Source organism: Ictidomys tridecemlineatus, chromosome X, assembly GCF_052094955.1.
Source record: "Ictidomys tridecemlineatus isolate mIctTri1 chromosome X, mIctTri1.hap1, whole genome shotgun sequence".
In the NCBI taxonomy this organism is placed as follows: Eukaryota; Metazoa; Chordata; class Mammalia; order Rodentia; family Sciuridae; genus Ictidomys; species Ictidomys tridecemlineatus.
Genome location: NC_135493.1, coordinates 36,373,185 through 36,400,117, shown reverse-complemented (window position 1 = coordinate 36,400,117; position 26,933 = coordinate 36,373,185). Strand labels below are relative to the sequence as shown.

At 36.6% G+C, this 26,933-nt stretch overlaps 1 protein-coding gene across 1 annotated transcript in view; it reads left to right on the top strand.

Moving 5' to 3' along the window:
• Rtl4 (retrotransposon Gag like 4) overlaps positions 1-26,933 on the top strand; it is a 376,725-nt gene that overhangs the window by 149,524 nt on the left and 200,268 nt on the right. The window lies entirely within an intron of this gene.

Below are 26,933 nucleotides of genomic sequence, written 5' to 3'. Positions count from 1 at the left end.
TGACCCAGTTATCCCATTCCTATATGTATATCCAAAGGACTTAAAATCAGCATACTACAGTGATATAATCAATGTTTATAGCAGCTCAATTAATAATGCCAAAGCTGTGGAACCTACCTAGGTGCCCTTTGACACATTAATGGAAAAAGAAAATGTGGTATAATACACAATGGAATATTACTCTCTCTTAAAGAAGAATAAAATTATGGCATTTGCAGGTAAATGTATGGAGCTGGAGAATATCATGCTAAGCAAAATGAGCCAAACCCTAAAAAACAAAGGCTGAATGTTTTCTCTGATAAGCAGATGCTAAATCATAATGGAGGGGTGGAAGAATGAAGGCACTTTGGATTGTGAAAAGGGAAGTTAGGGAGGAGAGGGGGTGTGAGATGGGAAGGACAGTGGAATGAGATGGGCATTATACCCCAATATGTGTATGATTACACTATGGGTGTGAATCTGCACCATGCTCAGCCAGAGGAATGAGAAATCATGCTCTATTTGTGTACAATGTGTCAAAAATATATTCTACATGTATATCTAATAAGAACAAATTTTTGAAAAGAATTAAAAATGCAATTCCAACAAAGAGCAATGCATCTGAAGGAAACAGTTTCAGTGCAACTATGTACTCTTTCCCCACTAATCCACCACACACAAATGCTCAAGGGAGGTGCAGGAGTGTGACCAGACAGTACTACTATATTCCAAATGTCCAAGCAAACTTGGAAATAGGGATTCTGGTCTCTTCAGAGAGTAGCTCACAAAACACTTCCAGTATCTATTCTTTTTTTTTTTATTGGTTGTTCACAACATTACAAAGCTCTTGGCATATCATATTTCATACATTATATTCAAGTGGGTTATGAACTCCCAATTTTTACCCCAAATGCAGATTGCAGAATCACGTCGGTTACACATCCACAATTTTACATAATGCCCTATTAGTAACTGTTGTATTCTGCTACCTTTCCTATCCCCTACTATCCTCCCTCCCCTCCCCTCCCATCTTCTCTCTCTACCCCATCTACTGTCATTCATTTCTCTCCTTGTTTATTTTCCCATTCCCCTCACAACCTCTTATATGTAATTTTGTATAGCAATGAGGGTCTCCCTTCATTTCCATGCAATTTCCCTTTGCTCTCCCTTTCCCTCCCACCTCATGTCTCTGTTTAATGTTAATCTTTTCTTCCTGCTCTTCCTCCCTGCTCAGTTCATAGTTGCTCTCATTATATCAAAGAAGACATTTGGTATTGGTTTTTTAGGGATTGGCTAGCTTCACTAAGCATAATCTGTTCTAGTGCCATCCAATTCCCTGCAAATGCCATGATTTTGTCATTTTTTAGTGCTGCGTAATATTCCATGGTGTATAAATGCCACATTTTTTTTTATCCATTCATCTATTGAAGGGCATCTGGGTTGGTTCCATAATCTTGCTATCGTGAATTGTGCTGCTATGAACATCGATGTAGCAGTGTCCCTGTAGCATGCTCTTATTAGGTCTTTACGGAATAGACCGAGAAGGGCAATAGCTGGGTCACATGGTGGTTCCATTCCCAGCTTTCCCAGGAATCTCCATACTGCTTTCCAAATTGGCCTTACCAATTTGCAGTCCCACCAACAATGTACAAGAGTACCCTTTTCCCCACATCCTCACCAGCACTTGTTGTTGTTTGACTTCATAATGGCTGCCAATCTTACTGGAGTGAGATGGTGTCTTAGGGTGGTTTTGATTTGCATTTCTCTGACTGCTAGAGATGGTGAGCATTTTTTCATGTACTTGTTGATTGATTGTATGTCCTCCTCTGAGAAGTGTCTGTTCAGGTCCTTGGCCCATTTGTTGATTGGGTTATTTTTTATCTTATTGTCTAATTTTTTGAGTTCTTTGTATACTCTGGATATTAGGGCTCTATCTGAAGTGTGAGGAGGAAAGATTTGTTCCCATGATGTAGGCTCCCTATTTACCTCTCTTATTGTTTCTCTTGCTGAGAAAAAACTTTTTAGTTTAAGTGACCCTATATTTTAGGCAACTTTCTGCCAACATGTTATTAAGTCTTCTAATTTCATTCTCACCTCTTGTTTTTAAACAACTTTATTGAAATATAAATGACATATCATAAAATTATCTCTTTTAAACTGTTTAATTCAGTAGTTTTTAGTATATTCACTTATGTAATCATCACCATGATCTCCTTCCAGAACATTTTCTTTGTCTTCAATAGACCCACATACCTGTCAGCAGGCAGTCTATTTCCTTCTTCCTATATATATTTCTGTCTTTGTAGATCTGTCTCTCCTGGAGATTATCCTCTTCTTGAGGCATTTTTCCCCAAAGATGTTTTCCTAGACACTAGAGTAAATCTCTGTTTTCTCTCAAACAACCTTAGAACATTTGGTTTCTTGGAGATTGATTTTCTGTGGAAACAAGCCAACCAAAATACTTTCCTGCTCTCATTTTTTTTTCACCTAGCTTTTTAAAACCCTTCCTGAGAAGGTATCAAGTAGAGGTGTTAAGAATATGAGATTTGGCCAGGTGTGGTGGCACATACCCTAGGTAATACCAGCACCCTAGGAGGCTGAGGCAGGAGAATCATGAGTTCCAAGCCAGCCTCAACAACTTAGCAAGGCCCTAAGCAGCTTAGATAGGTTCTGTCTCAGAAAACAAAAAGGGCTGACAGGATGGGGCTCAGTGGTTAATTGCCCCTAGATTCAATCCCTGGTTCCAAAATCAACAATAATACTAAGAAGAAGAAGAAATTTACAGTCAGAAACTCTTGTTATAATCTTACCTGTGTCACTTACAAAGTTTGTGATAATGGAGAATGTTATTTACCTCTCCGTATTTCAACTTTTTATGGTTTAGATACTAGGTGTTCTCCAAAAACTCATATGTGAGACAATGCAAGAACATATGGAGGTAAAATCATTGGGTTATGAGAGCCTTAACCCGATTAGTGAATTATTTCATTGATGAAATTAACTTAGTGGTGACTGAAGGTGGGTAGGGTGTGGTTTTAGGAGGTGGGTCATTGGAACACCTTTGGGGTACATATTCTGTATCTGGCAAATGAAGTCTTTCTCTCTGCTTCTTGATCATCATGTGAGCTGCCACCCTCCACTATAGTCTTCTGCTATGATGTTTAGTCTCACCTGGAGCCAAAAGGAATGGAGCCAGCTGTCCATGGACTGAGACCTTTGAAATCGTGAGCCCCCAAATAAACTCTTCCTCCTCTACAACTGTTCTGATGGGGTCTTTTAGTTGCAGCAGTAAAAAAAAAAAGTGGACTAAAACAAGCTTACTCATTATGAGAATAGTAATAGTACCTAATTTATAGTGTTATTGTAAGAGTTAAAAACTGAATAAATAAAAAATACATGGCACAATGCCTGGCATATATTAGAGCTTATTTAATGATAAATTGTATGATGTCTAAATTACCTAATACAATATAACCTTGAATGAATGATAGCACTCAGTCATAGCAAGCTCTATGTGACTTAGTTCAATGATAACAAGAACATTGAAGATTGACACTCAGAACTGATATTTGAATTTTATGTATATTACAGCATTTTCATTATATTATCTAAAATTCAGCCGATTACTTCCTGAAGTTTGTAAAGCTCTGACTTTTATCATCTTAGATTAAAGCTGAGCCTTTCTAAGAATGTTGGAGTGCCACAAAGAGAGCAACACAAATCAGTTAACATACTTAGTTGATTTGCATTCTTTAAGTCCCCGTGGAAATTTTCAGATGAATTTCAGGGCATCTCATTTAAGGAAGAAAAAGAGATCTTGATACCAGGCCTTAGATTTTTCAGCTCCTGTGAAATCTTAAGAACAAAATTTTGCCTTTGAGCTTGAAATTCACAAAGTCCTGGAGAATATCACATTTTTCCTAAAGGAAAGGGATTTTTTTTTCTTGAGAGCAGTACCATAGAATATACATTCACTCTTCACCATTAGAATCAAGAAATAGAAATGATAAGAACAGAAGGGAGCTCTTTCTTAAAAACAGTTTGTTTGTCTGTTCTAAAACTCTCTGTAAAAATGAATAGTAAGACATTGGTGATGAGACTTCACCTCCTTCAGAAAATGACACCACATGGAATGCTGAATACAACTTTCTCTGCATGAGATGATATTAGTGGCCTAGAAATAGAACTTAGTGAAATGAAGTGCACAGTTGTAAATAGACAACTGAAGGCTTGGAAGTGCAGGAAGGGATTTAGTCAGGAAAAGGTTCTTTTAATTTTAATGGTTTTTCATGGCAGAACCACTATAGAGCTTAGAAAGAGGACCAATTAAAACAGAGGGTCAGAGGTAGAAATAGGCAATTTTTTGTTATTAAGACTGATGAAATGCAGGAAGAGTACATTGATGCATTTGCTTCTCAAAAACTTGTGAGACTGCTAAGCCTGCCCTGTCTGATAGGATGTTTTGTTAGAATGTGTGTTCCAGTTGTAACAAAGCTGCTTAGAATTGGACCATGGGCAGAGTCAAAGAGAGTAAGACAACATCTAATAGACTGTCTAAGGAGCTCTACCTGCTATTGCTTTGTCTGCTTTGAATAGCACATGAAATTGGGTTTGATGTGAACAACCTAGATGACTGATCCAGGGTGTTGGCCAAAATATGGTGTTGGCAGCCCACAGAAATATTATAGTGTAATTTAGTGGTTAAGAGAATGAGCCCTGAAGTTACATCTGCCTAGGTTTTAGTTCATTCCTTCCTCCTTGGTTCCCTCTCACAAGTGTTTGTTGAATGCTAAGTTATATAAAAGTACCAGGGTAGGCACTAGATACACAGTGTGGAACAATACTATTTATGTTCCCTGCCTGCTTTACAGTTTAGTTGGGTAATGAACAAACAAAATAAATACAAACTTTGGAAATTGCCATGGAAGAAACAAAGAGAATTTGGTGATAGGGGTGAATTAGGAGTGTATAATCAAATAATGCATTAATCTTTGCTACCTATTCACTGTGCAAACGTTTTCTCTATTAGCCTAAAATTAGCTCACGTATAAATTTGGGATATAATAGTGCCTTATTTATAGGGATTTTATAAAAATCAAAAGAACTGATGAATATGAAGTCTTTGGATCAGTTCATGGCACTTAATATAATCATTGCTATTGCCATTATGAACAAGGCCCCTTGTGGCACTGAACCTTCTCTTTTCAAAACTAAACATCCTGGTTTCCTACAGTCACTCTTCTCCTAAAATGCTTTTGTGAATCTCTCATTGTTTTGGCTGTCTTCCTGCCAGATACAGAGGATGAAGTTTTGAGTACTATTTCTACAATCTTATTAACTAGACCTGGAAGAAGATCCAGCTGAGGTTCAGAGAGAGGATTTCCAGTGACAAAATTGGAGTGCAAACATATTGGCAGGTGGGCCTGAGGCAAAATCACAAGCAAGTCAATCAGTGGGGTTGGTATTTCCCTAGTCACCTTTCAGCATCCCTCACTTGATCAGTCAAACATTTTTTTCCCCAAGTTCAATCAAGACAGTCTCTCCCTATTAAAACATATTCTCATAGGAGCAGCTATATTTAATTACAGTGATATATAAATGAGGAAGATGGTTTAGAATAGAGATTGAACAGGCTTACTTATACTCCCACTGTGTCTCATAATATTGGTTGACTTGAGGCTCCAAATGACCCTGGAGGAGATATATATGTATGTCACATGAGCAGCAATGTGTGTTCTTTTTAATGTGTGTTATCTATAGGAAGATCTGATAGCTTACTTTTATGTCTTTATTTCAAGCTTAGAGAAATAATGAAGTAGATAGCAGAACAAGGAATCAAAGCAATGGTAAACTATTGAATGAGAAAATGCTTGTGAGAAAGAAAAAAATATCTTGGACTCATACTATGTATTAAAATTTTAGAAGCCACATAATGCTATTGGTTCTTTATCCTTCACTTTGTTCCTCAGTAAAGAAAGGCTAGTATTATTTATTTCGCAGGATTATAGGAAGAATTAAGTCTGTGCTTATTAAATATATCATCTAGATCAAAGAAATAATAGAGTTGGCTATACTTTGTGCTGGCCCAATCACAGTTAGAGCTGGGTACAGTTTTTGTTGCCGTATAGACATGGGTCTTTGTTTGGGGGGGGGGTACCATTTAGGGTTTTGTTGTTGTTGTTTACTTTTTACTATTAACTAAACTCTAGGCTTATTTTTCTGATTTCACCATTTTTTCCAATTATAGTAAAATATACATAATTCTTACCATTTTAACCATTTTAAAGTTTCCAGTTTAATTGCATTAAGTACTGTTGTCCAATAACACCACCATCTATCTCTGGAAGTTTTTATCTTCTCCAAACTGAAATTTTGAACTTGTTAAATAATAACTTCCTCTGACTCCCTTATTAAGCTTCTGACAACCACCATTTTACCTTAAAAACACCAATTGAAGAATGATTAGCCCACAAAAAGCTGTACATATTTAGTGCATACAAATGAACAATTAAAGGATAAGTTTACACCTATGAATCCATCACCACAATCTACGTTATAAACATATTAATCCCCTCCAAATATTTCATCCCACTCTATTAATTTATTTGCTATTTTGTGATAAAAATACTCATTTAATATATGTCTTCACAGCAAAATATTAATTATAACATGTAGTGTTACTGACAACAGGAGCTATTTATGGACTTACTCATGTTGCATAACAGAAACTTTGTACCCTTACACTAATACATCCCATATACCCCCACCCTAATCCTAACTTCTAGAAACTGCTCTTCTACTCTTTGCTTCTGTGAGTTTAATTTCTTCAATTGGTTATATAAGTGGTATCATGTAGCATTTGTCTTTCTATATCCAGCTTATTTTATTTAGCATGTACCTTCCATGTTCATTCAAATTGTCACATATTATAGGATTTCCTTCTTTGTAAAGTCTAACAATATCTCATATGTACATAGCACATTTTGTTTATCCATTCACTTGTTGGTGGACATGTAGGTTGCATCAATGTCTTGGTTATTATGAATAATGCTGCAGTGAATATGGGCATGGAGTTATCTCTTCAAGATGCTGATTTTAGTTCCTCTGAATTTGTAGGCAGAAATGGGATTGTTAGATTATATGGTAATTTATTTTTAATTTTTTTGAGAAATTTCTACATCGTTGTTTATAGTGGCTTCTTTATTAACATTCTCACCAACAATTACAAAGTTTCCCTTTCTTCAACATCCTGGCCAACACTTGTCTTTTGTTGTTATTGAATGTAATTGATGTCTAATTTTGGTTTTGATTGCTTTGCATTTCCCTGAGGATTAGTGATTTTTAAAATTAATTAATTTATTTATTTTAATTGGGTATATATGAAAGTAGAATTAATTTTGATTCATTGTACATGATTGCAGCACAACTTTTCATTTCCCTGGTTGTACACAATGTAACATTGCACCGTATGTGCAGTTATACATGTTATCTAGGGTAATGATGCCCATGTCATTCCACCATCTTTCCTGACCACATGCCCCCTCCCCACTCCTCCCTACACTTTGCCCAATCAATGTTTCTCCATTTTTCCCATGCCCTCCCCCATTATGGATCAGTATCCACTTATCAGAGAACATTTGGCCTTTGTTTTTTTGGGATTGGCTTACTCTGTTTATGGCACACTCATACATTGCTGGTGGGACTGCAAATTGGTACAATCAATCTGGAAAGTAGTATGGAGATTCCTTAGAAAACTTGGAATGGAACCACCATTTGACCCAGCTATCCCACTCCTCGGTCTATACCCAAAGGACTTAAAATTAGCATACTATAGTAACACAGCCACATCAATGTTTATAGCAGTTCAATTCACAATAGCTAAACTGCAGAAGCAACCTAGATGCCCTTCACTAGAAGAATGGATAAAGAAAATGTGATATGTGTATACACACACACACACACACACAATGGAATATTACTCAACATTAAAAGAGAATAAAGCTATGGCATTTGCAGATAAATGGATGGAGTTGGAGAATATCATTCTAAGTGAAGGATTAGTGATTTTGAGCACATTTTCATATCCCTGTTGGCTATTTGCATACTTCTTTTGAAAAATGTCTATTCAGTTTCTTTGTTTATTTCACTTAGTATAAGGTTCTCAATCAATAGAGTGTATGAAGACAGGTAGTAGTGGTGACTACAGGAGGTGAAATACTTCATCTATATTGTAACATGTATCAGAATTCCTTTTTTTTCTTTAACTTTTTTTTTAATTTTTTTATTGGTTGTTCACAACATTACAAAGCTCTTGACATATCATATTTCATACATTAGATTGAAGTGGGTTATGAACTCCCAATTTTACCCCAAATGCAGATTGCAGAATCACATCGGTTACACATCCACATTTTTACATAATGCCCTATTAGTAACTGTTGTATTCTGCTACCTTTCCTATCCTCTACTATCCCCCCTCCCCTTCCCTCCCATCTTCTCTCTCTACCCCATCTACTGTCATTCATTTCTCTCCTTGTTTATTTTCCCATTCCCCTCACAACCTCTTATATGTAATTTTGTATAGCAATGAGGGTCTCCCTTCATTTCCATGCAATTTCCCTTATCTCTCCCTTTCCCTCCCATCTCATGTCTCTGTTTAAAGTTAATCTTTTTTTTTCCTGCTCTTCCTCCCTACTCTGTTCATAGTTGCTCTCATTATATCAAAGAAGACATTTGGTATTTGTTTTTTAGGGATTGACTAGCTTCACTAAGCATAATCTGCTCTAGTGCCATCCATTTCCCTGCAAATTCCATGATTTTGTCATTTTTTAAAAACACTCCATTCACAATATCCTCCAAAAAAAATAAAATACTTGGGAATCAACCTAACAAAAGAGGTGAAAGATTTATACAATGAAAACTACAGAACCCTAAAGAGAGAAGTAGAAGAAGATCTTAGAAGATGGAAAAATATACCCTGTTCATGGATAGACAGAACTAACATCATCAAAATGGCAATATTACCAAAAGTTCTCTATAGGTTTAATGCAATGACAATCAAAATCCCAATGGCATTACTTGTAGAAATAGATAAAGCAATCATGAAATTCATATGGAAAAATAAAAGACCCAGAATAGCAAAAGCAATTCTAAGCAGGAAGTGTGAATCAGATGGTATAGCGATACCAGATTTCAAACTATATTACAGAGCAATAGTGACAAAAACAGCATGATACTGGTACCAAAACAGGTGGGTGGACCAATGGTATAGAATAGAGGACACAGAGACTAATCCACAAAGTTACAACTATCTTATATTTGATAAAGGGGCTAAAAGCATGCAATGGAGGAAGGATAGCATCTTCAACAAATGGTGTTGGGAACTGGAAATCCATATGCAACAAAATGAAACTGAATCCCTTTCTCTCGCCATGCACAAAAGTTAACTCAAAGTGGATCAAGGAGCTTGATATCAAATCAGAGACTCTGCGTCTGATAGAAGAAAAAGTTGGCTCCGATCTACATATTGTGGGGTCGGGCTCCAAATTCCTTAATAGGACACCCATAGCACAAGAGTTAATAACAAGAATCAACAAATGGAACTTACTTAAACTAAAAAGTTTTTTCTCAGCAAGAGAAACAATAAGAGAGGTAAATAGGGAGCCTACATCATGGGAACAAATTTTTACTCCTCACACTTCAGATAGAGCCCTAATATCCAGAGTATACAAAGAACTCAAAAAATTAGACAATAAGATAACAAATCACCCAATCAACAAATGGGCCAAGGACCTGAACAGACACTTCTCAGAGGAGGACATACAATCAATCAACAAGTACATGAAAAAATGCTCACCATCTCTAGCAGTCAGAGAAATGCAAATCAAAACCACCCTAAGATACCATCTCACTCCAGTAAGATTGGCAGCCACTATGAAGTCAAACAACAACAAGTGCTGGTGAGGATGTGGAGAAAAGGGTACTCTTGTACATTGTTGGTGGGACTGCAAATTGGTGCGGCCAATTTGGAAAGCAGTATGGAGATTCCTGGGAAAGCTGGGAATGGAACCACCATTTGACCCAGCTATTCCCCTTCTTGGACTATTCCCTGAAGACCTTAAAAGAGCATGCTACAGGAATACTGCCACATCGATGTTCATAGCAGCACAATTCACAATAGCTAGACTGTGGAACCAACCCAGATGCCCTTCAATTGATGAATGGATAAAAAAAATGTGGTATTTATACAGAATTCCTTTTTAAAGATGAATAATATTCCATTGCATAGATATGCTTTGGTTATTCATCCATCTGTTTATAGACATTTGTGCTGCTTCTGTCTTTTGGCTATTGTGAATGATGTTGCTATGAACATGGATGTACACATATCTGTTCTAGTTGCTGCTTTCATTTATTTTGGGTACATTCCCAGAAGTGGAATTTCTGGATCATACAGTAATTGTACATTTGATTTTTTGAGGAACCACCATACTGTTTTCTACACTGGCTACACCATTTTACATTCCTACCAGCAATACACAAGGGATCCATTTTCTCACCAAATATTTTTAAGGGCTTTAAAATTAGCTACCAATATATATAAAATATAAAGATATTACACATCTATAATACACATATTTCCTTTCATAATCAAGGGCTGATTCTTTGTTTTAATTCTAGATTATAGCTTCAGGGGACAGCACCAAAGGCAAGGAGTAGAGGTTCCAGAGAGGACAATCCAGATTCAATTTCGGACACCTGCAGCACTGAAGTCTGCTTGGAAAGAAGTTCCCAGTAATCTCCTAGAGCTCTATTAGGGGCATGTAGAGGAGGTTGGTGAGCCAAGTGGAAGCTTGAAATAGAACTCTTTGGCCTCATCAAAATAAAATATTCTAACACTACAATTAAATAACAAGAGTGGTTTCTCTAAGTGCTTTATAACATCATGAATTTATCATCACCATTCTCCTAACCATAGGATCCTTATATTTATAGTTACCATAGCCTTAAGTCCCCAATAATAAATCTATTTCTTTTTTTAAAAGACGAGAGAGAGAGAGAGAGAGAGAGAGAGAGAATTTTTAATATTTATTTTTTAATTTTCGGGGGACACAACATCTTTGTTTGTATGTGGTGCTGAGGATCAAACCCAGGCTGCACGCATGCCAGGCGAGCGCGCTACTGCTTGAGCCACATCCCCAGCCCATAAATCTATTTCTAAAGAAAAAAGTTTCAGGGATTAGTATGATGTGGACACCATAGAATATTTTGCTTACCCTAGCAAAGCAAAATATTTTATATATGCATTCTGATCACAAAAACTTATATGAAAGTAATGTTAAAATTCTGAATTAAATTTGAGGTTTGAATTCTTCCCTTCCCCTGCTTCATTTGCTTCCTCACAAGCATTCCTATAATACTGGATCCCCCCCTGTTTTTAACAGACTTGTAAAGATAATAGGTATGATTGCCTCAGAAGTCCCTAGGATTAAATTGTTTGCTTGAGCATGTTTATTTTGGTACAGAGGGAGTAAGAAGTTCTCTCCAGCATTTTTAGGATGAGAAATTGCCTTATTTCTTCCAGTGGTGATGGAATAGCTGATTAATATCTGTTCATAAATTGAGGTCATCTTATTGCTTATTTCAAAGTATTTGGCCTCTCCATCCTTAATGAGAAATTATATCCAACAGTCCTTTACTAGCAGTGTGAAGAGTTAATGATCCATTCTTGACAACAGAGGGTTCTCCAGAATGTTATGAGCCTTGAAATCAATAGCTCTCATTAAACATTAGAGAAATTGACATTCCTTGGCCTGTAGTAAGCACTATCCAATGCTACTGTAGGTTAAAGGAAATTACAGAATGAGAGAGGAGAACAGATACCATGTTCTCATTGCTTCGGATCGTAGGGAAGCTGGGCAATGTGTGCCTGAATATTAGAGTCCTGTGGTACTCCTGCCCTCCTATAAGGATAATAAATATTGGTTTAGGCACTGTCCTGGGTATTCTTAGGAAGTAAGATCTCTAAAGATGCCCTAAATCAATAGAGTGTGTGAATATAGGTGGTAGGTAAATAGAGGAGGAAAATATTTCATGAATTCAAGGAGGACTCTGCCTTTTCCACTATGAGTGGCTTGATGTCAACAACACTAGCAACTATTTTTCATTTCTCTCTAGTTCCTAATAGGAGGTAGAATCCAGTTTCAACAACGTGAAACCTAGAAACCACCTGGGTACTAATGTCAGCTGTGGTAATTATTATGCTCCAGCTTTCATAAAATTCTTTACCCTCTTGGGATTTTAATTTACTCATTTGATAATGGGGAGAATCATAATAGCAGGACATGTGAGACTAAGGTATATAATAAATAATCAAATGTTAGTTAAGGAGAACAAATATGACAGTAGTATTTTCTGCCAATAGTATATGCACAATAAAGCCTAACTTCTTTGCTTAACACAGAGTTGGCCTTAAAGGATCCTATGTAGTATGATTCAAATTGTTTGACAGTTTTGAATGAGATCTGTCTCTCATTCTCTATCATAGTCCCTGAAGTTTTGTTAACATTTTATTTCTTTATCTCTAAGGGCTTTCTAGTCTTTAGGAGTGCCTTGCAAAATAAAAAATCAAAAAGAAAAAAAGTCTAGGAATTGGAACACTGGAAACCATTACTAGACAATTCATTAATTTTCAACATAGCTTATTGAGAGTTAATTTATAGCCAGCTAGAGCTAGCCCTTTGGAAACAACATCTAGGCTAGTATAGGAGGAATAAGGAATAAAAGAAAAGGAGCAAGAGAAACTAAAAAAAAGTGGGGGACACTAAAATAAATATTACCAGTAGTACAGTTTTGCCCAGTAGTTCATCAGAGTTCATGCTACTTGGTAAAGCTGGTAACTTTGGTAGTGACCAAAGTGAACTACAAAACTTTTATAAGCAGGCAATATAAGCTCTGGATGTATGTCATCTTCCATGGCTGAAATGAACTAAACTATCAGTGTCTTAATTTCCTTTTCTCTTTGATCCTGGTCCCCATCAGCTTCAAGTTGGACAAGTTGCCAGGTCAGACCATGTGTAGCTAACTGGTGCCAAAGTCAAGAGTCAGTTCATGATTAGTCCACTTAAGTGCCTTTCTCCACAGGCTTGCTCTCTATGAATACTGTTGTCCTTTGTTTCTTCTCCAGTTTTCCACTAGCTGCTTAATGGCGACTAACATTCCCATTCCCTCTATACCCAATTTCAATATCCCTCGTATGAAGATCAAGTAGAAGTCCTCAGCGCATTTTTCTGTCTAGTTGCTGCTCCCCACAATACTCACACATAACACTTAATATGATTAGTATTTTCTAAATCATCATTTCTGGTTGTGAGTTTGGATTTGGCTTTTCAAGAATCCATGAGTATTCATTTCTGATATGATATTTTACCTGTAATTTAAAGAGCTATCATTGTGTAGACATCAATACTATTTGGCTATCACCTATTATATGAAGTCCTGAGCATCTGGAGATTGCCATAGTCATGGTTGACCGATTAACTCTGTCTGAAATTTATGTTAATCATACGAGATTTTTCACTTTAAGTCTTTTGTCAACAAATAATGAAAGGGAAGTTTGCCTTTTAAAGTGCTATTTAGGATTTAAATATGCTACATGGTGCTCAATCTTTAAGGACTAGCTAGGGAAGGTCCTAATAACACATTAGACCTATCTGGTGGATACTAAACCAAACTTGACTTAGAACTTCTATAATGGTTCATGTCTATGTATTTAGAACTTTTATAATGGTGCATGTCTATATATTGACCTGAGGATGGTTCTAGATTGATGATCTCCAAAATGAATGCCAGAAGAAATTCTAGTTATATTTTCATTTCATCATAGCAAAGGAATTAAGATATATTTAGTAGGGCTGGGGATGTGGCTCAAGCGGTAACGCGCTTGCCTGGCATGCGTGGGGTGCTGGGTTTGATCCTCAGCACCCCATAAAAAAAATAAAATAAAGATGTTGTGTTCACCGAAATAAATACTAAAATATTCTCTCTTTCTCTTCTCTCTCTCTCTTTTTCTCTCTCAAAAAAGATATATTTAGTGCTCAAATTGGCATTGATTTCTTTATCCATTATCTACATCAGAGGAATTAATGCCACCTAAGGTTTATAAGGTTTCCAAAGTCAACCCTGTCAGTTTAGCAAGGCCCTAGGTAACTTAGCGAGACCTTGTCTCAAAATAAAAAAAATAAAATAAAATAAAAAAGGGCTGGGGATGAGGCTCAGTTTTTAAGTACTTCTAGATTCAATCCTCAGTACCAAAAAAAATATGGTGCACTGCAGTTTATATATGCCCAGATCAGTGCATTCATGAATAATATTCCTATCATAAATAAACTCTCACAAAAGAGACATGTGGCTTAATAAATATTTTTTCAAAGTAACTTTGGCCTAGAGATGACATTAATAATATTAGTTCAAATGAGCAGCAGTAAAGTAGTAGGGTTATCTATTTCTGGTATAAGCTTTTCATCAGTCATTGATATATCAGGCAAAACCTCTGGTCATTTAATTAGTTTGAAAAACCAGTTGTCCAAAAGGAAAACAAAACAAAATTATCAAGAATATTTTGGAAAAAATAATAATATCCATTACCTTTAGTGATAATATTAAATCCTAAGTATATATTTTACCTCAAGATACTAGTGAATCACAGTGAAACACATATATATATATAGATAAGTGAGTTTACATATATTTGGATATATTCTCCAAAATTTTTATGTAATGTTGTGCAAGATCAATAAACTTGGAGACCACTGGTCAAGAGTCTCTGACATTCTTAGTAGCTTTGGCTCTGATTTGGCTCTTGAAGATTCATCTAAGGATTACCTAGGGTAGAAAATTTCTTCTCCTTGCTCACCTTCTCCCACTCTGTTACTTAGCATTAACTTCACCACCTCCTTTGCTAGTTGTCTCTGTAGTTCTTTATATCCAAATCATGACAGTATTTCTATCCCCCACCTCTACATAATGTTATTTTTACTCATTAAAAACTTCTCAGAACAGTTTTATAGTCTGACTTTGACACTAATACATCTCTTCAAAGGAGCTATGTCCCCTTTTCCTAGAACATAATTGGATTTTTAAATAATCCTATAAAACAGAGAGTTCTTTAAGATTAAGGTCAAGTTATTTTGCTAGATGAGCTTGTATGTGCTGAATTGAAAAATATTTGTTCTTGTGGGTTCACAGCATACTATTTTTTAAAAAAATTCTCTAGTAAAGTTGAATTCTACCCAGATTGAGGCAGGTATCATGGTTTGGTTATTTGTGAATTGGGACTTTTTCATTTGTTTGTAATGGAAAAACAACTCAAAATATTTTTACAAGAAAATTTAATTCATGGGCTGGGAATGTGGCTCAGGCGGTAGCGCGCTCGCCTGGCATGCGTGTGGCCCGGGTTCGATCCTCAGCACTACGTACCAACAAAGATATTGTGTCCGCCGAGAACTAAGAAATAACTATTACAAAAAAAGAAAATTTAATTCATGAAGCTGACCAGTACAGTGAGGTTTTTATTTTGTTTTTTTTTTTTGTATCAGGATCAAGCAAGGTTATAAATAGGTCATAAGAAATCTGACTCTACTTCTTGGTTTCATCTTTCTCTGTGTAGTTGTTGTACTCAGCAAGATTTTCCAAAATGCTAGGAAAGATAATCACCAAGAGCTCTAGACTTGCATCTTACTATCTTAGCACCCATATCAAGAAAGGAGTAGTTTTGCCTGTGATTTCAGTTAATATACAGAAGTTCATCCTTGGCCAGGCCTAGTTCATCTTCTTTTCTGTAGAGGCAGGGAAATGGTATCAGCCTCATTTAAGCCAAGTGAACTGAGAGTGATGGGGGCATATTATTGTTTAGATATGAGGTGTGCTTCAAAAGCTCATGTGTGAGATAATGCACGGAAGTTTAGAGGTGAAATGATTGGGTTATAAGAGTCTTTCCCAATTGGTGAATTAATCCACTTGAATGGATTAACTGGTGGTAAATGTAAGCTGGTATGGAGTGAGTGGAGGAGGCAGGTCATTGGGATCATGCTTTTGGGTTTATATTTTGTCCCTGTGACCACAGTGCCCCCTCCTTCCTAATGACCATGTTCTGAGCTCCTTTCCTTCATATGCCCTTCTTCCATGAGGTTCTACCTCATCTTGATCCCTTAGCTATGAAGTTGGCCATCTAGGGACTGAGAACTCTGAAAATGTGAACCAAAATAAGAATTTTCCTTCTCTTTTGTCAGTTCTTTTAGTCACAATAATGAAAAGGATGACCAAAGCAAGAATTTTGTTTCTTTGGATTTTTTGTAAAGGAAATTCATAGTTTTACTACCACAGAAAGGAGAAATGGAGTATCAAAAGTGAAGATCTAGTTTCCTTAATGTGACATCACTTGAAATGAATGTGGCTTTTCAGGTTGATCAATTTCTTTCATTGTGTGGTTCTGTTACCTTTGAACTTCAGAGCTTTTGTTGAAAATGGGGCCTTGCTCTTTTTCCTATATAACAGGAATTATGAATGTAAAATAAAAAAGGATCTTAAGCTTATCTCAAGTTTATTCTGTGCTCCTCATTTTCTAATTCTTTATATAATATCAAAGGAACAAGCCATTTTTTTTATAAACAGTGAATTTTAAGATCTCACAAAAGGAACTGTAGATCATTCTAAGGAGTTAAGAATTTAAACATTTTTTGAATATATAGAGGTTCACCAGACCCACAAGAATTGGTCATGAAAAGAAAAAAATGATGGGAATAAGTATTCTCCATGTGGTATCTTAAAGATTAGAACTAAATGTTTTTTTTTTAATCAGAAATCTTCTTTGTCTTTCTACTCCTCTTATTATAGTGGATCTATATGCAATCAGGGACAGGATATTCATTTTAAAGTCTGGAAGATCAAATAGAACAGCAGACTGCTAGAGTCAGGTGTAGGTCTAGCTCCAAAAGCCACAGCCAGTGCAGCACACTTTTTGTATTATCTGAACTAGTAAAGGTATCCCTGTCATTCATGAGGATCCAGTCAAAGAAATGCTGAATGGGGCTGCTGCCATGTTGTTAGCAAGAAGATCTCCTGGCCCTATCATACTACTGACAATTATTTTGGGTTTTCAAGCCAATTGTCAGTAAAAGGAGTGGAGATGGGGGAAGGGAAATCGCTACTAATGTTTTCACCCTCATTCAGTCCATATTGAACACATTATGATTCAAATGTTAATGTATCATGCAAACAGAATTATTGACAATTCTCAGCAGTGGCTAAAGCATGCACAGGATGCTGAACATTGCTTTTTCAGCTGACATTCTGCAAATAGCCTGAAATGGGTGCAGTGAAGAGGAAGAAGGTTCAAGAGATGAGATTATTATCAAAGAGATTTTTTTCCTGCCTGTTCAAGCTGTCACTTGTTAATTGTATTCAATTCTCATCACCATTGGTAAAGGAGGACAATTGGAATTATGAATATGAAGACTTCCAGGTTTTTAATTCATTTGTAACCAAATACTGATTGATGGCACAATCAGTTTGCATTTTAAATAGCTTTTTGGCATCTTTCCATTATCTAATACAATACAGATAATTCTCTGATAACGTGCCAGAGATAAAATTATCATTGAGTTTCCTTAGACAAGTTTTGTATTATATACTTAAAAGGATACTATTTCCTTGCTGTAATCTAATCTAACTTGGATATGACTATCTTAAAAGACAGATAGTTTAAAGACAAAAGGATAAACTGGGTGTGGCTAAGGTGCTTGAGACAACACCTTTCATATAATTTGTGTCAACAAAGGGGCCACCATCCCCAGATGTGCATCCCTAGGGACAACTGTGGTAGCTTCAAGCTATTTCTATGGGCATTTCCAGTCTTTGTACTCATAGGAAGAGATCTTGAAGGAATGTTTACTTCCTTTCCATCCTTTTAGGTGAGATTCCACTGGAACTATTTCAGCAGACCCTGACCCAAGTTAAAAAGTCTGCGTAAGTGAGGTCCTTTTGCCTTTCTTTTCACCTGTCAATTATCTGTGGCACTATTACCCTTTTCTTTCAGGAAATTATACCTGATATAAGTTACTGACAGTATAACTTGGCGCTCTTTTTTGCTCAATGGAGATTTATAATACTATCTTCCTCATGTACTGATGCCTTATGATTCCTGGAAACCACAATCAAGTAACTCTTTTGTCCTTGTTGGCAAAAGTATTAGATTTATTTTGCCCTTGTTGGACTCAGTGGGGAATATCTGTTAATCAGCTTTCTGGTCTTATTGGCATCTGCCTGCTTCTCCACATGCTCTGAATTTGTGGAACCCAGAATTGATCCTATTGTCACAGTCAGAAAAGGTGCAGACTCAGACTGCTAGGGAGTGAGGGACATTCAGTCTGACTAAGAATTATGCCAAAAGAGATATGGTCTGCAAAGTGAAATAGTGCAGCTTCATACTTTGGGCAACATCAAATGAACTTAGAGAACTACATTTATTTGTGTTATGAATAATGAACTTAATTAGAAACCTTGCAGATTCTTTCAGACAAAAATATATAGTTCAGCCACCCACAAAGTAGGGATGTTTGTGCTTCTTATTCACTCATATGTCATCTTAAAGGCAGGCAGTCTCTCATATTGGTAATATAAAATATTATAATGACTATGCTTCTCAGGCAAGCACACATTTGGTGGAAGATAAAATTTCAGTGCTGCACTCCCTACCAACTTTATTTTCATTGAGCATGTGAACAAAGTCTAACATGAAACAACGAAAAATAATGTCTGGCCCATAGCTCTCAGGAATATTTTCCTTTCTCACTGGCCAATTATTTAACAAGCAAAGATAGTGTTTCATATGTGCCAGACACTGTTTTAAGCAAGTGTTTCATAAATATTAATTCATTTAATCTTCATGACAATACCAGTAGGTAGTTATTAATAACAGCCTCATTTTATAGATAAGAAAAGTGAGGCATAGAGTTATTAAATAACTTTCCTAAGGTCTACCACTAAGAAGTGGTAGGACAGTGATTGAAATCCAGGCAGTGTGATTACAGAGACTGCCTACTTAACTACCATACTTCTCTTTTTCACTTTCTTCTCCATTCCACTCTTTAAATTCACATCTTTTTTAAAGACTAGGTCTTGGTCTCTCTTAAGTTCTTATTTTTCCAGTAATTTTGTATGCCACATTATACATGCATGACTTGGGGAAAGAGTTGACTGGGTGAAACTTACACTGCATAATTAGTAAGCTCTCATTTACTTTGTGCATTTTGTTCTTGTGCTTTTTTTTTTTTTGTCTTGCCACCTTTATTACAATGAAAGGTTTCTCTCCAGCTGCTTAATCAATTAGTTTATCAATGGTAACACAGAATAGCTAGTGAGAAATTTGGGCAACTCTCTTAAATTCTCAGATGTCTGTGATTAGCACAGGCTCACAGCTCTGCACTTTGCTCTGTCTCCATGGTTTGTGGGGCCTGTACACCAGAGATGAGACCAAATCCTAGATGGCCTTCAATACTATCATGGTAAGATACTAAGGGGGGGGGGTCTTATTAAAACACAAGTTTCTGTGCTCTATTCCTGACACACTAAATTAGAATTTTAGGAAAGGGATCCAGGAATATGCATATTAGCAAACTTACCTTCAATGATTGCATTGCCTTCCTAAGTTTGAGATCCTCTGCCCCAAGGGATTCAATGAATAAGCTTCAGAATTAATGTAGAGTTTTTTTTTTAAAGATACAGATTCCCTGGGCCCATAACTGGTAGTTTGTGCAATGTTGTTCTGGTAAATGACAATCATATTTCTAAATGAAAATATAAAACCTGATCTATAGCATTATGACACTTTTCATGGTGTAAATAATTCCACCATGGCTTATTTTAAGCTATTTGTGAAGTCAGTGAACTTAGAGTTGAAATGATGTGGGCATAGTTGGTTCCTAAAAGCCACTACAAGCTAGCACCAACATACTTGATGGGTGAATATGAAAAGGTATATAGGAAGTTGGCAGTAACAAATGACAGGGCTGGGCATTGAATACAACTTAGCTCTTTCTGGCCCCCAACTGCATTTTTTGTGGCTTTGTACACACTATACCAAGGTTCAGGAATATTCTTGCTCTCCAGCTCTGTGAAAAAATTTTTCCTCTTTCAGGAGACCCAGATCACTAACAGCCTCTTACATGCAAACTTTCCTGTGTCATTTTCCCACTCTCAACATATGTGTAGTTTCCCATCCCTATGGGATGATTTTTGAGAACTATCATTATTGAAAGCATGCTCCTTAAGCAGAGAACAGGGTATAATAATGCAGGAAAGCATGACCATATGATGATGAGAGCATAGGTTTTGTAGTCAGACATATATAAACTCAAACCCTAGCTCTGATGTTGATCAGCTGAGCATTCAGTAGTGACCTCTCTAAACCTCTGTTTTCATAGATGTGAGATGAGGATAAAGATGACCTTGCAGAGTCATTGGGAAGATTAGTAATAGGTTTACTAAGTGCCTAACAAATGGTAGATATTAATATTCATATAATTGTTTTATATTAAACAATTTTTGCATAAACTTTGCATGGTCAAGTATTTGAAATCAAAGGCATAGGGTACAGTGTAACTTTCACTTTGTTAATCTTGAATACAATTCATCCACTAACCAAGTGAAAGGACAGCATTTTATCATTTCTTTGGTAACTTTTAGTCTTGTCCTGAGCTATGATCAGTGCTTCCAACCCATGCAGGAGCTATGTCTTATGTTTTTCTACATCCCACCAAACTGTAAATGGCTGACTAGCCTCATATCCACTCACACCTCCTTCCTCACCTTCTTTCTGGCCATCAGGGTTATGAATAAATGGAGCTCTGTTTATTCATATGAATAAATAAGAAGGGGTGAGTTTGGGATTGAGATGGGGCCTCTGGACTATAATCCCAGTATATCAAAACTCACTTTCATGCACTGTGGTATACTTGCATGACAACCAGAATCAGCAAATTGATAAAGTCAAGGAGTGGTTGTCAAACAAATAGCCAATATCAATCCATCAACTCAGTCTCTGGCCCACAGGAAGGAGAAAGCCAGATGTGTCTGGAGTTAACAAGCATAGACTTGGTTTCTCCAGGGCCATTGCTTTTAGGTTAGCATGCTGTGGGCTATCCAGTTCTACATAACCTGGTGGTGTCTAAAGTCTTTCTCAAATGTTCTTTGATCTAGAGCATTGCTGAAAGTTGTTATATGTAGTGTAAGAGTTGAAGAAGGACAATTATCTGCTTTAACTTGTGCAGAAATGAATTTCTCAGGTTAATCAGTCATTTGGTATTAGTTAGATTCATGCAAATAAAGTTTATAATTATGAATAAGATAGGTAAATGAGGACTGCTTGGTTACCAGGACTGGAAAAGGATTAACACAGTGCCTAAATACAAGGGTGTGATGTATGTGAGAGAGAACATTAGAATATATTTTAAAGTAAATTTGGTCATTCTGAAATGAGAGTATTGTAGCTCAGGAGAGAAACTTCCCAGATTCTGTCATCTTGCCTCTGACTGATTTCAGATCCCATGCTTAATGCTGCTCCCTGAATTGCTAAGCATCAAGTGACTTCACTTGTGATTGGTGTGCACTGAGAAAGAGTAGAAAATAGTTTGCCAATATTTGGACATACCTAAGTGCACCTGCTGACAGCCCAGGGACTGGGGGATGGGATTGCATAGCTGTATTTCAACAGCCTTTGTCAATACTCATTCTTTCTTCTGCACATACAGGGATCCTGAGGGAGATCACTGAGCGGGAAGTACGGATTTGAGTAACAATGAGAAAGTCAGTCCTGATCCTTTTTCCTTGAAGACCCCTAGCTGGGGAGAGTGATAGTTGGTGAAGGCTGGGACCCAAAATCTTGATAGAGCTCTGGTTTGACTTCTTTCCTGCCATACCTACAACTTCAAAGAAACCATTTACATTTTAACACAGTGAAGTCTGTAAGAGATGAGTTTTCCCTTTGTTAAATTTTAAAATATTTAATTGATAAAAAGCACATATTTTATGATATATTAAATGATTATATATATATATATATATATATATATATAGAGAGAGAGAGAGAGAGAGAGAGAGAGAAACAGAGACAGAGAGAGACAGAGACACAGAGTGAAATCATTACTTCAGTCAAATTGATTAACACATTCACATGCTTAGTTACTTTTTGTATCTGTAGAAATGACACTTAAATCTGCCTTCCAATCAAATTTCAAATATATGATACTGTATTATTTGCTATAGTTATCTATACTATAGATACTGTATTATTTACTATAGTTACTATACTAAATATAGTAACTATAGTTACTATATTTACTATAGTAAATATACTATATACTATAAATAATATATAGTATATTTACTATATACTATTTACTATAGTTACTATACTATACAGAGGCAGAGGGTGAAATCATTACCTCAGTGAAATTTTGTGTCTATTTCCCTAGTAGAAACAAAACACCAAACATTCAAAGCCTCTATGGAGTTAGTGAAGCTTGACATTCGTACCAAAAGGGTGTCCCCTCCAGGGAAAAAAAGGACTTGCATAAGCATTCAACATCATTAATCCTAATTTAGCCCACTAATTATGTTGTCCACTCCTATTCACTCTTTTTAGAGATGATGTTTTGTTTTATTATGTCCCTCCTGTTGGAGGTGCTAGGCCATTCTGTTCCAATCAATAAATATTTACTGGATATCTATGATGTTTCTGCCATCATGCCAGACACGGTGGCTATAAATACTGGCTCTGCGTCAGATACTTTTAAATTCTCCCACCAACCACATATAGAGTAGTATTATCATCATATCCATTTTATAGAAGAGGAAATGGATTTACAGAGATGTAAAGCAATTTGCTCATGTTTGCAAGTCATAGAACTATACTTTAAACCTAGTTTTCTCTGGTTCTGAAGTTAACTTCTTACTGTACCATGTGTATTACTGTAAAAGAACTTTGCCTTATTGCATATGATCTCCACCAAAAGCCTATAAGGTAAGTACTATTATTATCTCCATTTTACAGATGAAGAAACTGAGTCTCAGTGGGTTTATGTGTGACTTGTCTAAGGCCTGTAAGGAATAGGTGATAGAAGCAGGATGATTATCTAGCTCCAGAGAATATGTATTTAACTGCTACATGCCATTGCTTCCATAAAAGCAATCTATCAGTCTTATATGGAGATAAAGTGATGAATAAAACATATGAGTGGCAATAAGATAGAGCAAGCTCTATCCAGAAACCTAGCCAGATGAGCACAGGTGGTATTGTTGGCCGGTATTGTAATTCAGATGGGTCAATGGGATACCAGATGGGTTATCTAAGACAAAGAGCAGAAAACAAGTAACTTAGATTCAGATATGGATAATAAAGCCCAGAAATATTCAAATAAGGCAAATAGCCACATTAATCCCCTCCATAAAGAGGTATATCTGACATCCTCACAGAAGTCAGGAGATCCCCTTTCTGGTGATAGTGGGGAAGTTTGGTCTCTTTTAGCTTTAGTTTCTCCATTTGAAAAATCATAATTAGAGTTCCTGCTCTGTTTATTTTATAGGGGGATTGTAAGGATAAGAGAAAATAACAGATATCAAGATGTTGTTCAAATATTTTTATTTCTATTAAATTACTTTTGGAAATATTAGAATTATTTTCTGTGTTTCTTGCATTATATGCGCACAACCTCTGTTTCTTTGCTTCTTGCTAGTTGATATGGGAGTCAACCATTATCCAAATATATCTCTTTGGGACCTCATGCTGAGTGACCTCAGTATAGAATACAGTTAATTTTTAGTCACTTTTACTATAGACTGTTACATTTTTATATATTTTTTAGTTGTTGGTGGATATTTATTTATTTATTTATTTTTATGTGGTGCTGAGAATCGAACCCAGTACCTCACACATGCTAGGCAAGTGCTCCACCACTAAGCCACAACCCCAACCATGACTATTACTTTTTTTTAATCTTGATCAATGAGCTAAAGCCAAGGAAAACCCATTCCAGGTTTTAGTTTGGGATGGGTTTTCCTAATTTCATAGAAAATCCCTCCCTTTTCTTTGTTTTTTGAAACATTCATTGTGATTTTTATTGCCTCTCCACTCTCATAACACATTTTAGGAGAGAAAATACTTTTCCTAAAGATTAATTTTCTATCATAAACCCCACTTTTTCTACTCCTTGAGGAGAGCTAAGCTAAGGCCAAAACTCCTCATCCTGTTTTAGACCTGATTCTAAAGAAAGGGAGAGGTGAATTATATTACAGTGTAATTACCACTCTTCATAAGGCAAATGGAAGTATGCTCAGCCAGGTAAGCTGTCTTTAACCTTTTGAGAACAAGAAGTCATAACAGTGCAGTAGGATTTTATCACTCCTTTGGATTCAGAAGAACACAAATGCATTCTGCTGGGAAAAGAGGGGAGAACAGGCTTCAACTCCTCTTCCCATTATTTATCTCAGTCACCGTCAACTGTGTGCCTGTCAGGAGAATATGAACTTACACAAAGGTTCCAATGGCATAGTTGAGCATGTGGCAGAAGGGAGGCTCAAGGAAACAGCCAACATCATCTCCTCAAGATTGGTAGTGATCTATCTTGTGGTTGTTACTGAGTTGAACTGTCTTTTAAAATATGACTTTTTCATGCTGGAGAGAGTGCAGAAGTGGCCTAGACACGTTTTCTGGCCCAGAGTTAACAAACTTTAAAGTTGGGCCCTATCATAATAGGACCATGAGGCAAAGAGAAGACCTTCTACTCTCAATATAGACTAAGCGCTTAGACACCTCATAGAGCATCAGCTACATATTACTGAAGGAATAGCAGCAAAGGGAATGTTTTGGACTATAAAAATCTTTCTATTGCAACTCTAGAACTTTGAGGTCTTTTTTTTTTAAACTGGAAGAGTTTCTCAACAGTAACAATAATCCATTGCTTTTGACTTTAGAGTTATATAAATCCCTTACTGGCTCTGTGACGTTGAGGAATTCACCTATTATTTCTGAACTGTTATATTCGTTTTGCCCTATCCAAGAAGGTTAATAGCATCATCTGCTACAGTTTGGAATATAAATGTCCCTGAAGGGTTAGTGTATTAAAGGCTTGGTCCCTAGTGTGGCACTACTGGGAGATTGTGTAACCTTCAAGAGGTAGAGCCTGGTAGAAGTCTTTAGGCCATTGGAAGGATGCCTGTGCTTTCACCACTGTGACTAAAAGATCTGACTAGAACAACTGTAAAGGAGGGAAAGTTTATTTGGGGCTCACAGTTTCAGAGATCTCAATCCATTAACAGCAGACTCCATTAATCAGGCTGAAGGTAAGGCTGAACATCATGGAGGAAGAATGTAGCAGAGGGAAGCAGCTCACATGGTGATCAGAAAGGAGAGAGAGAGAGAGAGAGAGAGAGAGAGAGAGAGAGAGAGAGAGAGAGAGAGAGAGAGAGAGAGTTCAGTTGTCAGATACAAATATATACCACAAAGTCATGCCCTAATTCCCACCCCCTCCAGCCACACCCCACCACTTCAGTGACCACTCAGGTAATCCTTTTAGGGGATTAATTCACTGATTGGGTTAAGACTCTCACAACCCAATCATTTCTCCTCTGAACATTCTTGCATTGTCTCACACATGAGCTTTTGTGAGATACCTCACATCCAAACCATAACAATGCCCTTGAAGGGAATTCTGGGATTGAACACCTTTTTCTATCCCCCATTCTCTCTTTTGCTCCCTGCCTATGAAAGGAGAAGTTTTGCCCTCCCATACACTCTGACCATTTTGCATTACCTCACTTCAGGCCCAAAACAATGAGGACTAACAGACTGTGGATGAAAACTTCCAAAACTAAGAGCCAAAATAACATTTTTCTCTTTATAAGTTGATTGTCTCAGCTATTTGAAATAGTGATAGAAGGCTGATTATTACACCTTCCCCACATATATGCAATAAGGATTATGTGCAGGCATAAAATAGCCAGCATAGTGCCCTGCCACAGAGTAGACATGTGATAAGTACCAATTCCCTTGTCCTCATTGCTTTGACATTATTTTACAAGGTGATATGGATACTAATTTGTCTTAAAAGCAAAAATAGAAAACTTTCTGCAGCAAATAGTAAGTGGTTGGCTTGCTAACCAATACAACCTTTTATCTTAGGTAGCTTTAAAGTCAGACTATTACCCTATCTATTGTTATGTTCTTGTTAAGCCCAGTACAAGTAGGACACAGCCAAGGAAAAGAGAAACTGGTATGTCTGAGAAAAAAAGCTGGGCACATATGGAAAAATTAAATTTCTTGGAGGTGTAGTCTGTATTCCTCACAATGGTGGAACCATTATTAACACTATGAATTCCTGGGGACTGGCATCCTCTGGGGTTTTGGTTTATTTTTTTTTTTTTTATTTTTTAAATTTTTTTTTATTGGTTGTTCACAACATTACAAAGCTCTTGACATATCATATTTCATACATTAGATTGAAGTGGGTTATGAACTCCCAATTTTACCCCAAATGCAGATTGCAGAATCACATCGGTTATACATCCACAGTTTTACATAATGCCCAATTAGTAATTGTTGTATTTTGCTACCTTTCCTATCCCGTACTATCCCCCCTCCCCTCCCCTCCCTTCTTCTCTCTCTACCCCATCTACTGTAATTCATTACTCTCCTTGTTTATTTTCCCATTCCCCTCACAACCTCTTATATGTAATTTTGTATAGCAATGAGGGTCTCCCTTCATTTCCATGCAATTTCCCTTTTCTCTCCCTTTCCCTCCCATCTCATGACTCTGTTAAATGTTAGTCTTTTCTTCCTGCTCTTCCTCCTTGCTCTGTTCATGGTTGCTCTCATTATATCAAAGAAGACATTTGGTATTTGT